Genomic DNA, 13,454 nt, shown 5'->3' with positions numbered 1-13,454 from the left:
TGCAAGCTGAGTGCAACTCAGCTAGTTGGGTTGTTTGTGGTGGAACTTACTTACCTGGGTTGAAGTCATCAACTTAGCATAGTTGCTCCCATTTCCATAGATTTAATGGCATTGTTGTTTTAATTGTTCTTTTAGTGTTAGGCGACCTGCCCATTAATAGCGAGCACTACTACAGAAAACTTTACCGAGGCGGACATCGCAACAGCCTCGGTCAAAAAGGTCACGGTTAATGGGACCTTTTCAGAGGCGGTTGGATGCCCGCCTCGGTAAATCGAATAAAAAAACAAAAAAGGAAAACCTATGGATAAGCCCAGCGAACCCATCCATGGGCTCGCCGAGCCCATCCACGCGCCGCCTGCCGCCGCAGCTGCTCGCCGATGCGAGCATCGTCGCCGAACAGCGCGCCGAACCTAGGATTCGGCCGCCCGCCGCTAGATCCGCTGCATCCTCAACGGAGATAGCAGGTTGGAGACACCGGATCCACTGCACCCACGCGGGATCCGCTGCGTCCTCGTGGGAGACGTTGCGTCCCCACCGGAGACGCGGGTCGGAGATGCCGGATCCACGCGCATCCCATCTGGGAGAGGAAGAGGAGAGGGTCGCCAGTGGGGGAGAGGGCGCTAGGCGCGAGATCCACGCCACCCAGGCCTGCTGCCGAGCCGGATCCGCACGCGCAGCATCCTCTCCTCGCTGGATCAGCACGCCCCGCCCCTGGATCCAGGTCCTCTCCTCGAGGAGAAGTGCACCCTGGCCGCCGCTTGGAGGGACCCCAGGGTTGCGCCGCCACCGTAGTCGAAGCCGGGCGTCTAGATCCGCCGGAGGCCCCGCTGCTGCAGTTGGAGGCCCGTGCCGCCGAAGTACCCATCTGAGGAGGCCGCTCGGGAGGGGAGGAGCGGCGGCGTGGCTCGGGGAGGGGAGGAGCGGCTGCGCTTGCTCGGGAGGGAGGGGGCACTGAGTCGCTGAGGGAGGGGAACGGCGCTGAGAAAGTGAGGGGGGAAGGAATCGGGAGAGCGAGGTAGAGGGGCGCTTGCTTGCGGGAGGTAGAAAGGGTGCCGCTCAGCCGCTATGGGGAGGGGCTCGGGAGTGGGAGAGAAACGATTGATGAGAAACCCTAAGTGTGTGGCTTATATATGAGTCCGACACAAGGAAAGATATGGGCTTTGCGAGCTAGGCCGGTATTTAAGGAGGCGGGCCTTGTAGCTGCCCGCCTCAGAAAATCTATTTACAGAAGACGACCGCCTCTGAAAATAGATGATTTTTAGAGACGGTTTTCTTAAGGCGTCCACTTCCGTAAATCGATTTTACGAGATGGAAAAAAGTAACCGCCTCGGTTAATAAAAAACGATCGCTCCCAATCTAAAGCGCCTTGGAAATTTTTTTTGTAGTAGTGGAGGCACCTAACTTAGTTTTAGACTTTTGAAGACACTTCTAGGAGTAGGGTATAAATCCATAATTGGACGACATTGTTCTTTTAATGGTAATGCGGTAATTTCGTCAATCTCAAGATTTACTGGTTGAGTTCTTTGAAGTTGCTCATTAAGTGATGTGTGTACATTCATAAAGGTGAGTGTACTGGTACGAGCGTTTTTATGTATGTACCGTGGTTCATTAAAAAAAGTCAAGTTTTGGCAATATGCTTATTATCCTTTTTAAATTATTATTATGACAAAACGGAGATGACGCCAATGGCTACGCTCTGATTCCCCTGGTGCCCGTGCCCCATGTCACCCGTCTGCCCCCCGGCCATTTGGCCCTGTACTGTATAGCAACAATGTCCATTTGTCTGAGTTATTAGCATGTTGTCTGAGTTATTAGCATGTCTGTCTCTTCACAGGTGATGAGTTCCAAATAAAATTGAGGTTGACGGTTCTTATGTAAAGGGTGCCAACTGCCAATTCACATCCCGCGATTACTATAGCTTCGTTGAATCCTAAGGCGGCCGTCCAGCAGGCCGGAATCTCCGTCCCGTCCAAAACTCCAAACAATCTGGCATCATCGTCAGGAGCTGGAGCTGCACCCGAGGGCTGCCTTTTTATCAAACCCATCGCCACCGCTTGGCGATACATGGTTCTTGCATTGTGCCGGCGCCTGCATGGATGACTTCTCCTTCTCCCGCTCCGGCACGCACCAGCCGCGCCGGCAGCGGCAAGCAGCAGGCGCGCGCAGTCCGTTCTCCACCGCGGACAACTCCGCCACCTCCTTCGCCACCACTACGCCTCGGGGGATACTGCGGCGGCGCCGGGGCGGCGGCCTCGAGGACACGTCGTGGCAGAGCTCCGTGTCCTGGCAGCCGGACACGTCGTGGGCGCAGCCGCACGGCCTCGGCGCCGCGGTGGGGCCATGGGCCCCCGCTGGGTCGGACGCCGCGTCGCGGCGCGGGCCGGCGCTGTTCCGCCGCACGGCCAGGGACTACTACCTGTCCAAACGCTCCAGCCGGATGATGTACCGCGACCGCTCGTCCGCGGCGCAGCAGTCCCGGTCCCGGTCCGTGGTGGCTGCCGGCGGCAACAAGCGGCTGGAGCTGCAGAGTGTCGTCACCGACGCCAGCCGCGCCATCGTCGTCGCGCCCAACACCTCTTTCGCCAGCAACGACGACATCGTCAGAACAGCCACCGCCGGTGGCCGAGGCGGCTCCGGGAACAACGCCATGGTGAAGTACATGTCCCGCGAAGTTTCCTTCTCGCGCGACAACCACGACAAGCTCTACGTTCCGGCGCGGCGGGACCGGGACGCGCCGAGCTTTGGCTACGACGTCAGCGTCACGTCCTACAGCCGGAGCCAGTACTACGACGGCGACGGCGGGGACGGGGACGGGGACGAGGACGACTACGACTTCGACTTGTACGACGACGACGAGATCGAGGTGAGGATCGGGAAGCCTGTCAGCATCGCCGGGCTGTTCAAGTACTCGGCGCCGCTGGACATCCTCCTGCTCGTTCTTGGGTGCGTCGGCGCCATGATCAACGGTGGATCTCTGCCCTGGTACTCGTACCTCTTCGGGAATTTCATCAACAAGGTTGTCAACAGCGATAAGTCGCAGATGATGAAGGACGTCAAGCAGGTAATTAAGTTATATGCTGATTGATGATGCTAGCTGCCATAAGCCTGAAATTGATTCTGATTTAGCAAGCTTTCTATTTACACTACTACCTTGTTGGATAAAATGCAGATCAGCTTTTACATGTTGTTCCTTGCTGCCGCTGTTGTCATAGGAGCGTATCTTGGTAAGCATGAATAATGTCTGCACGCGTGTTCAGTTCTTGGCAAATCTTGGAGCATTCCTCCCCTGTTTTGATGATCAACTCCGCAAGCGCACGCGTGCAGAGATCATGTGCTGGAGGATGATCGGCGAGAGGTCGGCGCTGCGTATGCGGCGGGAGTACCTCAAGGCGGTGCTGAGGCAAGAGATCGGCTTCTTCGACACGGAGGTGAGCACCGGCGAGGTGATGCAGAGCATCTCCAGTGATGTCGCTCAAATCCAGGACGTCATGGGAGACAAGGTAACAGAGGAAGCTACTGTAGTGCTTGCTTGCCACTGAACATACATAGTTACTGTACAGGACTGAAAGCTAGATTAACACTGTTCAATCTGTCTGAAAGATGGCAGGATTTGTGCATCATGTCTTCACCTTCATCTTCGGCTACGTGGTGGGCTTCATCAAATCATGGAAGATTGCTCTCGCCGTCTTCGCCGCGACGCCCGTGATGATGTCCTGCGGCCTCGCCTACAAGGCCATCTACGGCGGCCTCACCGCCAAGGACGAGGCGTCGTACAAGCGCGCCGGCAGCGTGGCGCAGCAGGCGATCAGCTCGATCCGAACAGTGCTCTCCTTCGTCATGGAAGACCGGCTGGCCGACAGGTACGCCGAGTGGCTCAACAGGGCGGCTCCCATCGGCATCAAGCTGGGGTTCGCCAAGGGCGCCGGCATGGGGGTCATCTACCTGGTCACCTACTCCCAGTGGGCGCTGGCGCTGTGGCTCGGCTCGCGCCTGGTCGCCCGGGGCGACATCAAGGGCGGCGATGCCATCGCCTGCTTCTTCGGCGTCATGGTCGGAGGGAGAGGCCTGGCGCTGTCGCTGTCCTACTTCGCGCAGTTCGCGCAGGGCCGGGTGGCAGGCAGGGCGGGTGTTCGAGATCGTCGACCGGGTGCCGGACATCGACGCCTACGGCGGCGGCGGCCGGTCGCTGTCGTCGGTGAGGGGGCGGATCGAGTTCAAGGACGTGGAGTTCGCGTACCCGTCGCGGCCGGAGGCCATGATCCTGTACAACCTGAACCTTACCATCCCGGCGGCCAAGATGCTGGCGCTCGTGGGCGTCAGCGGCGGGGGCAAGTCCACCATGTTCGCGCTCCTCGAAAGGTTCTACGACCCGACGCGGGGGATCATCACGCTGGACGGCCAGGACCTGTCGTCGCTCAACCTGCGGTGGCTCCGCTCGCAGATGGGGCTGGTCGGGCAGGAGCCCGTCCTGTTCGCCACCTCCATCGTCGAGAACGTGATGATGGGGAAGGAGAACGCGACGAGGCAGGAGGCCATCGCCGCCTGCGCCAAGGCCAACGCGCACACCTTCGTCCTCGGCCTGCCGGACGGCTACGACACGCAGGTCGGCGACCGCGGGACCCAGTTGTCGGGGGGACAGAAGCAGCGCATCGCCCTCGCGCGCGCCATCATCCAGGACCCGCGCATCCTGCTGCTCGACGAGCCCACCAGCGCCCTGGACGCCGAGTCCGAGGCCGTCGTGCAGCAGTCCATCGAGCGCCTCTCCGTCGGCCGCACCGTCGTCGTCATCGCGCACCGCCTCGCCACCGTCCGCAACGCCGACACCATCGCCGTGCTCGACCGCGGGGCCGTCGTCGAGTCCGGCCGCCACGACGACCTCGTTGCTCGGGGCGGCCCGTACGCTGCCCTCGTCAAGCTCGCGTCGGACAGCGCCTCCGGCCCTGCCAGCAAATTACCTGCAGCTCCTGCCGGCGGCGGAGCAACGGGGTACAACAGCTTCACCGACGACTCAGGCGTCTACGACGACGACATTTTGTCGTCCGTATCCAAGTCAAGGTACGGCGGAGGCGCTCGTCGGACGTTCCCCCGAGAAGAGGCGGATGTTCGCGCAAAGACCAAGGACGACGCCAGCGATAGCAAGGTCAGTGTGTCAGAGATCTGGAAGCTGCAGCGGCAGGAAGGCCCGCTGCTGATCCTGGGCTTCCTCATGGGCATAAACGCCGGCGCGGTGTTCTCGGTGTTCCCGCTGCTGCTGGGGCAAGCCGTGGAGGTGTACTTCGACGCCGACACCTCCAAGATGAAGCGGCAGGTGGGTGCTCTGGCCATGGCGGTGGTCGGCCTCGGCGTGGCGTGCATCCTGACCATGACGGGGCAGCAGGGGCTGTGCGGGTGGGCGGGCGCCCGGCTCACGATGCGCGTCCGCGACCGCCTGTTCCGCGCCATCATGCGGCAGGAGCCCGCGTGGTTCGACGAGGAAGACAACGCGATGGGCATCCTGGTGACGCGGCTGGCACGGGACGCCGTGGCGTTCCGGTCCATGTTCGGGGACAGGTACGCCGTGCTCCTCATGGCCGTGGGCTCCGCCGGCGTGGGGCTCGGCATATGCTTCGCGCTGGACTGGCGGCTCACGCTCGTCGCCATGGGCTGCACGCCCCTGACGCTCGGCGCCAGCTACCTGAACCTGCTCATCAACGTCGGGGCCAAGACGGACGACGGCGCGTACGCGCGGGCCAGCAGCATCGCCGCGGGGGCCGTGTCGAACGTGCGCACGGTGGCCGCGCTGTGCGCCCAGGGCAACATCGTCGGCACCTTCAACCGGGCGCTGGACGGCCCCCTGTCCAAGGCCCGTCGGAGGTCGCAGGTCATGGGCGTCATCCTCGGCCTCTCCCAGGGCGCCATGTACGGCGCCTACACGGTGACGCTCTGGGCCGGCGCTCTCTTCATCACGAGGGACCTGTCCAAGTTCGGCGACGTGTCAAAGATCTTTCTCATCCTCGTGCTGAGCTCCTTCTCCGTCGGCCAGCTGGCCGGCCTCGCCCCGGACACGTCCGGCGCGCCGGTGGCCATCGCCGGCATTCTATCCATACTGAAGCGGCGTCCGGCGATCAGCGACGAGAACGGCAGCGGCAAGAGGCGAACACTCAAGAACGGGAGGCCCATCGACGTGGAGCTGAAGAGAGTGGTGTTCGCGTACCCGTCGCGGCCGGGGGTGACGGTGCTGAACGAGTTCTCGGTGCGCGTGAAGGCGGGGAGCACGGTGGCGGTGGTCGGCGCCAGCGGGAGTGGCAAGTCGACGGTGGTGTGGCTGGTGCAGCGCTTCTACGACCCGGTGGATGGGAAAGTGATGGTGGGCGGCATCGACGTGCGGGAGCTGGACCTCAAGTGGCTCCGGGGGGAGTGTGCCATGGTGGGACAGGAGCCAGCTCTGTTCAGTGGATCCATCAGGGAGAACATCGGCTTCGGCAACCCAAAGGCTTCGTGGGCCGAAATCGAAGAGGCTGCCAAGGAGGCCAACATCCACAAGTTTATTGCTGGGCTACCACAAGGCTATGATACTCAGGTAAGCAATTTCAATTTTTTTTTTCCAAGCAAAAAATTATTCTGAGCAAAACCTGACCGGCGAGCAGGTCGGAGAGAGTGGGGTCCAGTTGTCAGGAGGGCAGAAGCAGAGGATCGCCATCGCACGAGCAATCCTGAAGCAGTCCCGGATTCTGCTTCTGGACGAGGCCAGCAGCGCGCTGGACCTGGAATCCGAGAAGCACGTGCAGGAGGCCCTGAAGAAAGTGTCACGGCGTGCGACGACGATCGTGGTGGCGCACCGCCTGTCCACGATCCGCGAAGCCGACCGCATCGCCGTCGTCACCAACGGGAGGGTCGCCGAGTTCGGCAGCCACCAGGAGCTCCTAGCGACCCATTGCGACGGCTTGTACGCCGCCATGGTTAAGGCAGAGGTGGAAGCGCAGGCATTCGCATAGGAGATACGTACTCTGATTTCAAGGATCTCAGACGTTATATATAATTATTTATGATGATGATGATCATCAATTCTTTTTCTACAACAAAGAGTATTTATTTAGGAATATACGGATGTTGATTATATGTCAATAGAAATTTTCAGGAATATTACTCGGACCAAGGATTGAATAAAGTTTGTAGATGCTATTCTATTTCCTCAACTTCCAAGACTCGTGTGGAACTTACACGAGCGCGCCATGGCCTACTTCTATTAGGTTTAGTCCAACATCGAAATTAATGGTGGAAGAACACAATATGTATAAGGCCCAGTTTAGTTCCCCAAAAATTTTGCAAAATTTTTCACATTCCCCGTCACATAGAATCTTTGGACGCATGCATGAAGCATTAAATATAAATAAAAAATAAAACTAATTACATAGTTTAGACGAAATCCACGAGACGAATCTTTTAAGCCTAATTAGACTATGATTGGACACTAATTACCAAATAACAACGAAAACGCTACAGTGTCATTTTGCAAAAAATTTTGCATCTAAACAAGGCCTCAGTGGGGCAACCATGCTTATCAGGCTAGTTTTTAGTATTGTTTTTTTTAGTTAAGTAAAGCCTGATGCTTGGTTTATCATTGGCTCTAGTAGACATGGATATAGAGATATCGGCTTGTGAGTATAGCGTAGAGATAGAATTGGGTCTAGCGACACTTGATAGTGAGTTGAAGGTGCATATGAACTATTAGTACCTATTAATAAGTTTAAAGTTAGAGCATCTCCAAGAGTTCCAATAAAGTCTTCCTAATATAGGATTTTTAGGAAAATTAGAAAAAAATCTATCTCCATCAATTTCTAATCCCACCTTCCAATCTTTTAGGACTTGGAAAAATCACTCCAACGCGTGTAAAGATATGCGCACTCCCGTCGCGCGAATCCCCTGTCGCGCCCATCTTCCTCCTTCACCTGAGACTTCCATGACTTTTTTCCTGGCCGCGGCCTCCTTCCAGTCATCCAGACGCGTGCGTGCGCAGGAAACAGAGGCGAGGGGAGGATGCCGCTGCCGTGGCCGGCGTGGCTCTCGATAGTGCAGGGCATGGTGCGTGGGCTGCACAAGTCGCCACCATGCTTCCACCGGCCGCCGCATGGCAACCTCAAGTTGTCCAACGTGCTTGTCTTCTTCTCGGCTCCCAGTGGCAAACAGCAGAAGTAGGCAGTGCCGAAGCTGAGGAACCACGGCTACCCATGGACGAAGACGGTGACCTAACCGAGGTCGACAAGATCACTGCCGGCGACGGACCAGAGATGTGGCGCGAAGAAAAAGAAACTGCCGAAAAAAAATCTTGTGGAACCAAATTTTTATTTTTTTTGAAGTGATTTATTGAAAACCCTTGGAGATAACCTTTTATATTCCTCCTAATACTTTTTTGGGAGTTGCAAAACTCCATGTTTTTGATAGAAAATATTTGATACTCTTTGAGATGCTCTTACTAATAAAAGTAATAGTTAGCGACACTCTAACTAATAATTAGTAGGTTTATTATTAATAAATCTGTTTGGATCCACTAGTATTAATTTTAGCTGTTAATTGTTAGTGCAAATGGATCTAAGCAGCCGTAAGTGCTAACCTTATTGGCTACAGTGGCGGAGCGTGCTCCAAGATCAAGGGGGGCTAATTCAATACTAGAAACATTATTGTCCTAATTTTAATTGTACAAAACACCGTCATCGATTCACCTAAGTAAGTAGTATGGGCCTGAGAGTATTGTAGACCAGTGGCAACAAGTAAGATGGCATAAGTATTCGCACTTGGGAACTGAAATACTAAATGCAAAAGTTCGAGATGACTCCTAAAGTCTATGTTTAGCTCTCTGCTGTCCTTCAACTGGTGATAGGCTTTATCTATTTTAAGCTTCAGCAGCTGGCGCATCTATTGGAGCTAAGTGCTCTTCGTATCTGTTGGAGACAAGCAGGTCCGGAGCCCAGTTTGGCCACCACTGAGCTCCGCCCCTGATTGGCTAGGCGGCGTCCTTCGTATGATGTTGTTACTGTATTGCTAATATTTTTAAGGGGCTCTTGTGTTTTTACCCTTGTTTTGTATCGAAATTATGATTTTGTCCCTGTTTTTTTTTGACTTTGTGAATTTGTCCCTGCGTTTTCAAAACAAAGCACTACTTTGCCCCTATTCCGTCATCCTCCCCCAACGGTGTTAACATTTGTACAAAATGATAGAAATGCCCATATGATTTTACCCCCGTTTGTTATGTTTATTTGTGATTTTACCCTTGATTTGGAATTAGACATTTACTATATTGTAATGTTGACAAAAATGATTACATTTGGTCAAATATATTTGGCACAACTTGCAATTATTTCGAATCAGATTTAATATTGAAAAAAATATTCAAAATTTTGGTAGCACATTAGCAATATTGTATAGACCCTGTTCGCTTCTCTTATAATCCGTATTTTTTAGCTTGTTTTTTAGCCGGAACAGTGTTTTTCTCTCACAACAAATCAGCCGAAACAGTGTTTCGGCTTGTTTTTTTAGCGAAGCGAACGGGGCCATAATCTTTAACAAGGAGGAGTTCACTGGAACATAGGCGCCATTAACTCAACACAAATTAGTTTTCGAAAAAGAAACACAAATCCATAACACGCAGCACTGCCGTATCCATGCAAGCATGCGGATTCGTCTCGAAATAGTCCAACGTGGACCACATGTAGGCGTCTGTCACGGCCCCCGCGGCACCGCGCACCAACCGCACGGCTCGCGGTAGAGAGCCAGAGACGATGCCAGCTCCCCTGCGGTGCACGCGGCGCTGGTCAGCACGATAGCGTTGGGCGTTGGCAAAGTACCCCGCGCCCTCCAACACCACCGCCGCCTTGACGCGCGCGATGGACGCGGGTGTGAACCGAAACGAGCGGTGTTGGGTGTAGGAGCGGGGAGTCCGAGTCGTCCTCGTCCCCGTCGCCGTCCCCGTCCCCGTCGTTGTCATTGGTGATCTGGGCGAACTCATGGTGCGGGAAGAACAAGACTACGACGTGCGCCCCTGAGCCGGACCCGGACGAGACCCGTGGCCGGGCGCCCGCTTGAGACATGTGACCGGGCACCGCCGCCGCCCGGCGCGGGCACGACGAAAGGCCGCGGCCGCCCCCCGCGCCCCGGAACAGCAGCCGCACTGCGCAGGAGGCCCGAGGCCGGGAGGCGCCGCCGCACCGCACGCCCTACCTCTGGTGCAGAAGCCGCCGCCAAGGTCGGCTGCGCGCCAGCGACCCCGCGCTAGATGCGCCTGTGCTCGATGCAGCCTGGGTCGAATGAGGAAGATCCTAGAGATAAGGATAAGGGCAGTGTGGTTATTTCGCCTTTCCTTTTTAGATTTGGAATTTTTTTTAAATCATTTATTCACTGCCCATCTAAGGACATCCAAAGTAGGGGCAAATGGAACGTTCATTTCAAAATAGCAGGGGTAAAATCATAAAATTAAAAAAGCAGAGATAAAATCATAATTGGAGCACTGGATAGGGGCAAGATCACAATTTTCCCTAATTTTAAATATCAAATTTATGTGTAGGTTCAAGTTCATATGATGCTATTGACCAAGATACAAGAGGCGAGGGCGAACCAAACCATCATTACTTAGGTATTTTTTAACCTCCTTTATGTTTCCATCAATTATGCTCTCGATTAAAATATGGAATTGAGATATCTTCAAAACTTATGTATTTATGAGCTCGTTTTGTTATCTATCGGTAATATCGTGGGCCGGATCGGATCCGCTGCACACTGTAACAAGTGGTATTAGAGCCTATAGTCAGAAAGCCTAGAATTTTAGAGGTTACGTGGTGACGAGAGAGCCCATAAATGTCTAGGAGGATCACATGGATTGTGTGTGACATGGAGGGTTAGGGCTTGGATAATGTCTTCGGAGATCACACGAGGCGTGTGATGTGACGAGTTAGGTCCAATGTATGATTGGGGGAGATTGTTTGGTTAGTCCTATATTGAAAATTGATGATGGTGGAGCACAGTGTATAAGGCCTGGCAACCATCAACGAACTAGCAGTGATAACCTACCCACTTTCACAAACATCGACAGACCATACAGCGAAAAAAATTCTCTCAACCCTTCGGTTGCCAGGCCAAGTGACCACGCACAAGCGATCTCTGCAATAGTGCTTGCCCATACCAGAGTCCATTCCGCACCCTCCCCAATTTCATTAATATCCATTTGACCGAACCCACTGAATAATGATTGAAGACCTCCTTCGGAAGAACTCCAGCTTCGACTTTGTTTGCGGCTCTTGCTATGGAGCTGTGGCTAACAACCATCTAAAAAACGACTCCTTGAAATGAGTTCGGAGGAGCCAGAGTTGTGTTTGTACTGAGAAGTCACAAAACATGGCTTCTCCTTGCTCATGCTCACAAACTTATTAGCACTAGAACTATTTTTGTCAAACATTTTCTAAAGCGACTTCAACTTTCACAAGAGCTACAGCAAGAGCCTTTTGATGAGGAGTCGAGTCCTATCAAACTGGCCCGAGGCTAACATGTGCTTGGAATAGGAATACTCTTTGACCATCAAATGATACTAGAGAAGAATATATCAAATCGTTATACTATATTTGTTGTTCTCTAGTATCATTTGAAAAAAAGAGTTCTACCTCCGAATGAAAGGTGCTATAAGAAAAAAAAATGTTTTGCCGACCTATTTTTTTTTCTATCAAAATTGTAAATTGTCTTTTTAATTTGTGATCTGTCTTTCTAGTTTTGAAAGATCGAGTTGTCTTTTTATGTTGCATTAGTTGTTTGTGTAAGATTGTTGCATAAAAATTTCTAGCAACTCCCAAAACAAACCCAGCCAGCCCAAAATACACAACCACAAGGAAATTAAAGTCGTCCAATCTGTCCCACATCAAGAGGCAGCTGGTACATCAACCATTACATACACTCTCGTGGCTCAAGTGATCACCACTGATCATATTGCTGATGCTGACACACACTATAGATATAAATATAGATATAGATAGAGCAATCAACCATCCGTCGTGCTGACGATGTTGATTGTTGATCTCTACCTAATACTAAAAAACCAAAATTTCTGCCAATAAAAAGTTTTCGTCCAACTTTCCACGTGCTTGGTCACCTACGATATTTTTTTTGTCCGCCTATTTTTTTCCAAACACTACTGGATTCAGGTTCTTTGCCGAGTGCCTGAGGTACTCGGCAAAGGCCAAATTGCACTCGGCAAAGAACATACGGCAAAAAATTGACCGGCAAAGCCCTCTTTGCCGAGTGTCTTTCATCGGGCACTCGGCAAAGGCTTTGCCGAGAGCCCCGGGGGCACTCGACAAAGAAAAGCGACCGTCACGGCGTTGGCCCCGTTGACGGTCGCTTTGCCGAGTGCCAACCCTGCAGGCACTCGGCAAAGATTTTTAATTTTTTTTTAAAAATTCTTTGCCGAGTGCCCTCTATCCGGCCCTTGGCAAAGATGTTTTTTTTTCTAAAAATTGTTTGTCGATTGCCCCCTGGCTGGCGCTCGGCAAAGTTTGATTTTTTTTAAAAATTCTTTGTCGAGTGCCCTCTGGCCGGCACTCGGCAAAGTTTGATTTTTTTTTAAAAAAAAATCTTTGCCGAGTACCATGGCCATGACAGTCGGCAATGCTGGAAAAATGGTTTTTTCGAGCGCCTATTTTTCCAGCTTTGCCGAGTGTTGTGACCATGGCACTCGGCAACGAGGTCCTTTGCCGAGTGCAACACTCGGCAAAGTGACCCAAAATGGCAATTTTTAATTTTTTTATATTCTATCATGACAAATAAATTCATACAAACATATATCACATATATATCTCATCCATCACATATATATCTCATTCATCACACACACACACACACACACACACACATATATATATATATGTGATATATATGTGATGGATGGGATATATATATATATATATATATATATATATATATATATATATATATATATCCCATCCATCACATATATATCTCATCCGTCCACACATCCATCCGCACATATCACATCCATCACAATATATATCACATATATAATAATAAGTGCTCAAGTCCATCCAAATAAATCTACAAGTCCATCAAAGTCCACAAGTGCATCACAAGTATATCACAAGTCCATCACCAAGTGAACAACAAATGAAAAATATAACGTGCACTCATCTCGGCCACTGCGAGTGTGGTGAAGGCCCAGCTCCATCATTCGGAGGTGCATGAGGTGTATTATTCGAACCACCGTCGGATGGAGACTTCACAAAGAAGAAAAGATTGCATATGAGACAAGATTATTTGGATAGCTAATCTAGGAAGGTAGAGGCCATACAAGCAAAGCACAAGCGAAAGTAAAAAAAACTTTCATACTCACAAGAGTAGCTGCAGCTGTAGGACGCGGAGGCGGAGGTGGAACCAACAGCCCAGCTGGCAGAGAGAAGCCCACACGTTGCCCAAGCCCTTGT

At 52.6% G+C, this 13,454-nt stretch overlaps 1 pseudogene; it reads left to right on the top strand.

Annotated features, from left to right (window-relative positions):
* The first annotated feature begins 2,092 nt into the window (after positions 1–2,092).
* Positions 2,093–7,067, top strand: LOC136494082 (ABC transporter B family member 19-like; annotated as a pseudogene).
* The last annotated feature ends 6,387 nt before the right edge of the window (positions 7,068–13,454 follow it).

This window comes from Miscanthus floridulus, chromosome 11 (assembly GCF_019320115.1).
Source record: "Miscanthus floridulus cultivar M001 chromosome 11, ASM1932011v1, whole genome shotgun sequence".
Classification (NCBI taxonomy): domain Eukaryota; kingdom Viridiplantae; phylum Streptophyta; class Magnoliopsida; order Poales; family Poaceae; genus Miscanthus; species Miscanthus floridulus.
This window is presented reverse-complemented; position numbering and strand designations above follow the sequence as displayed.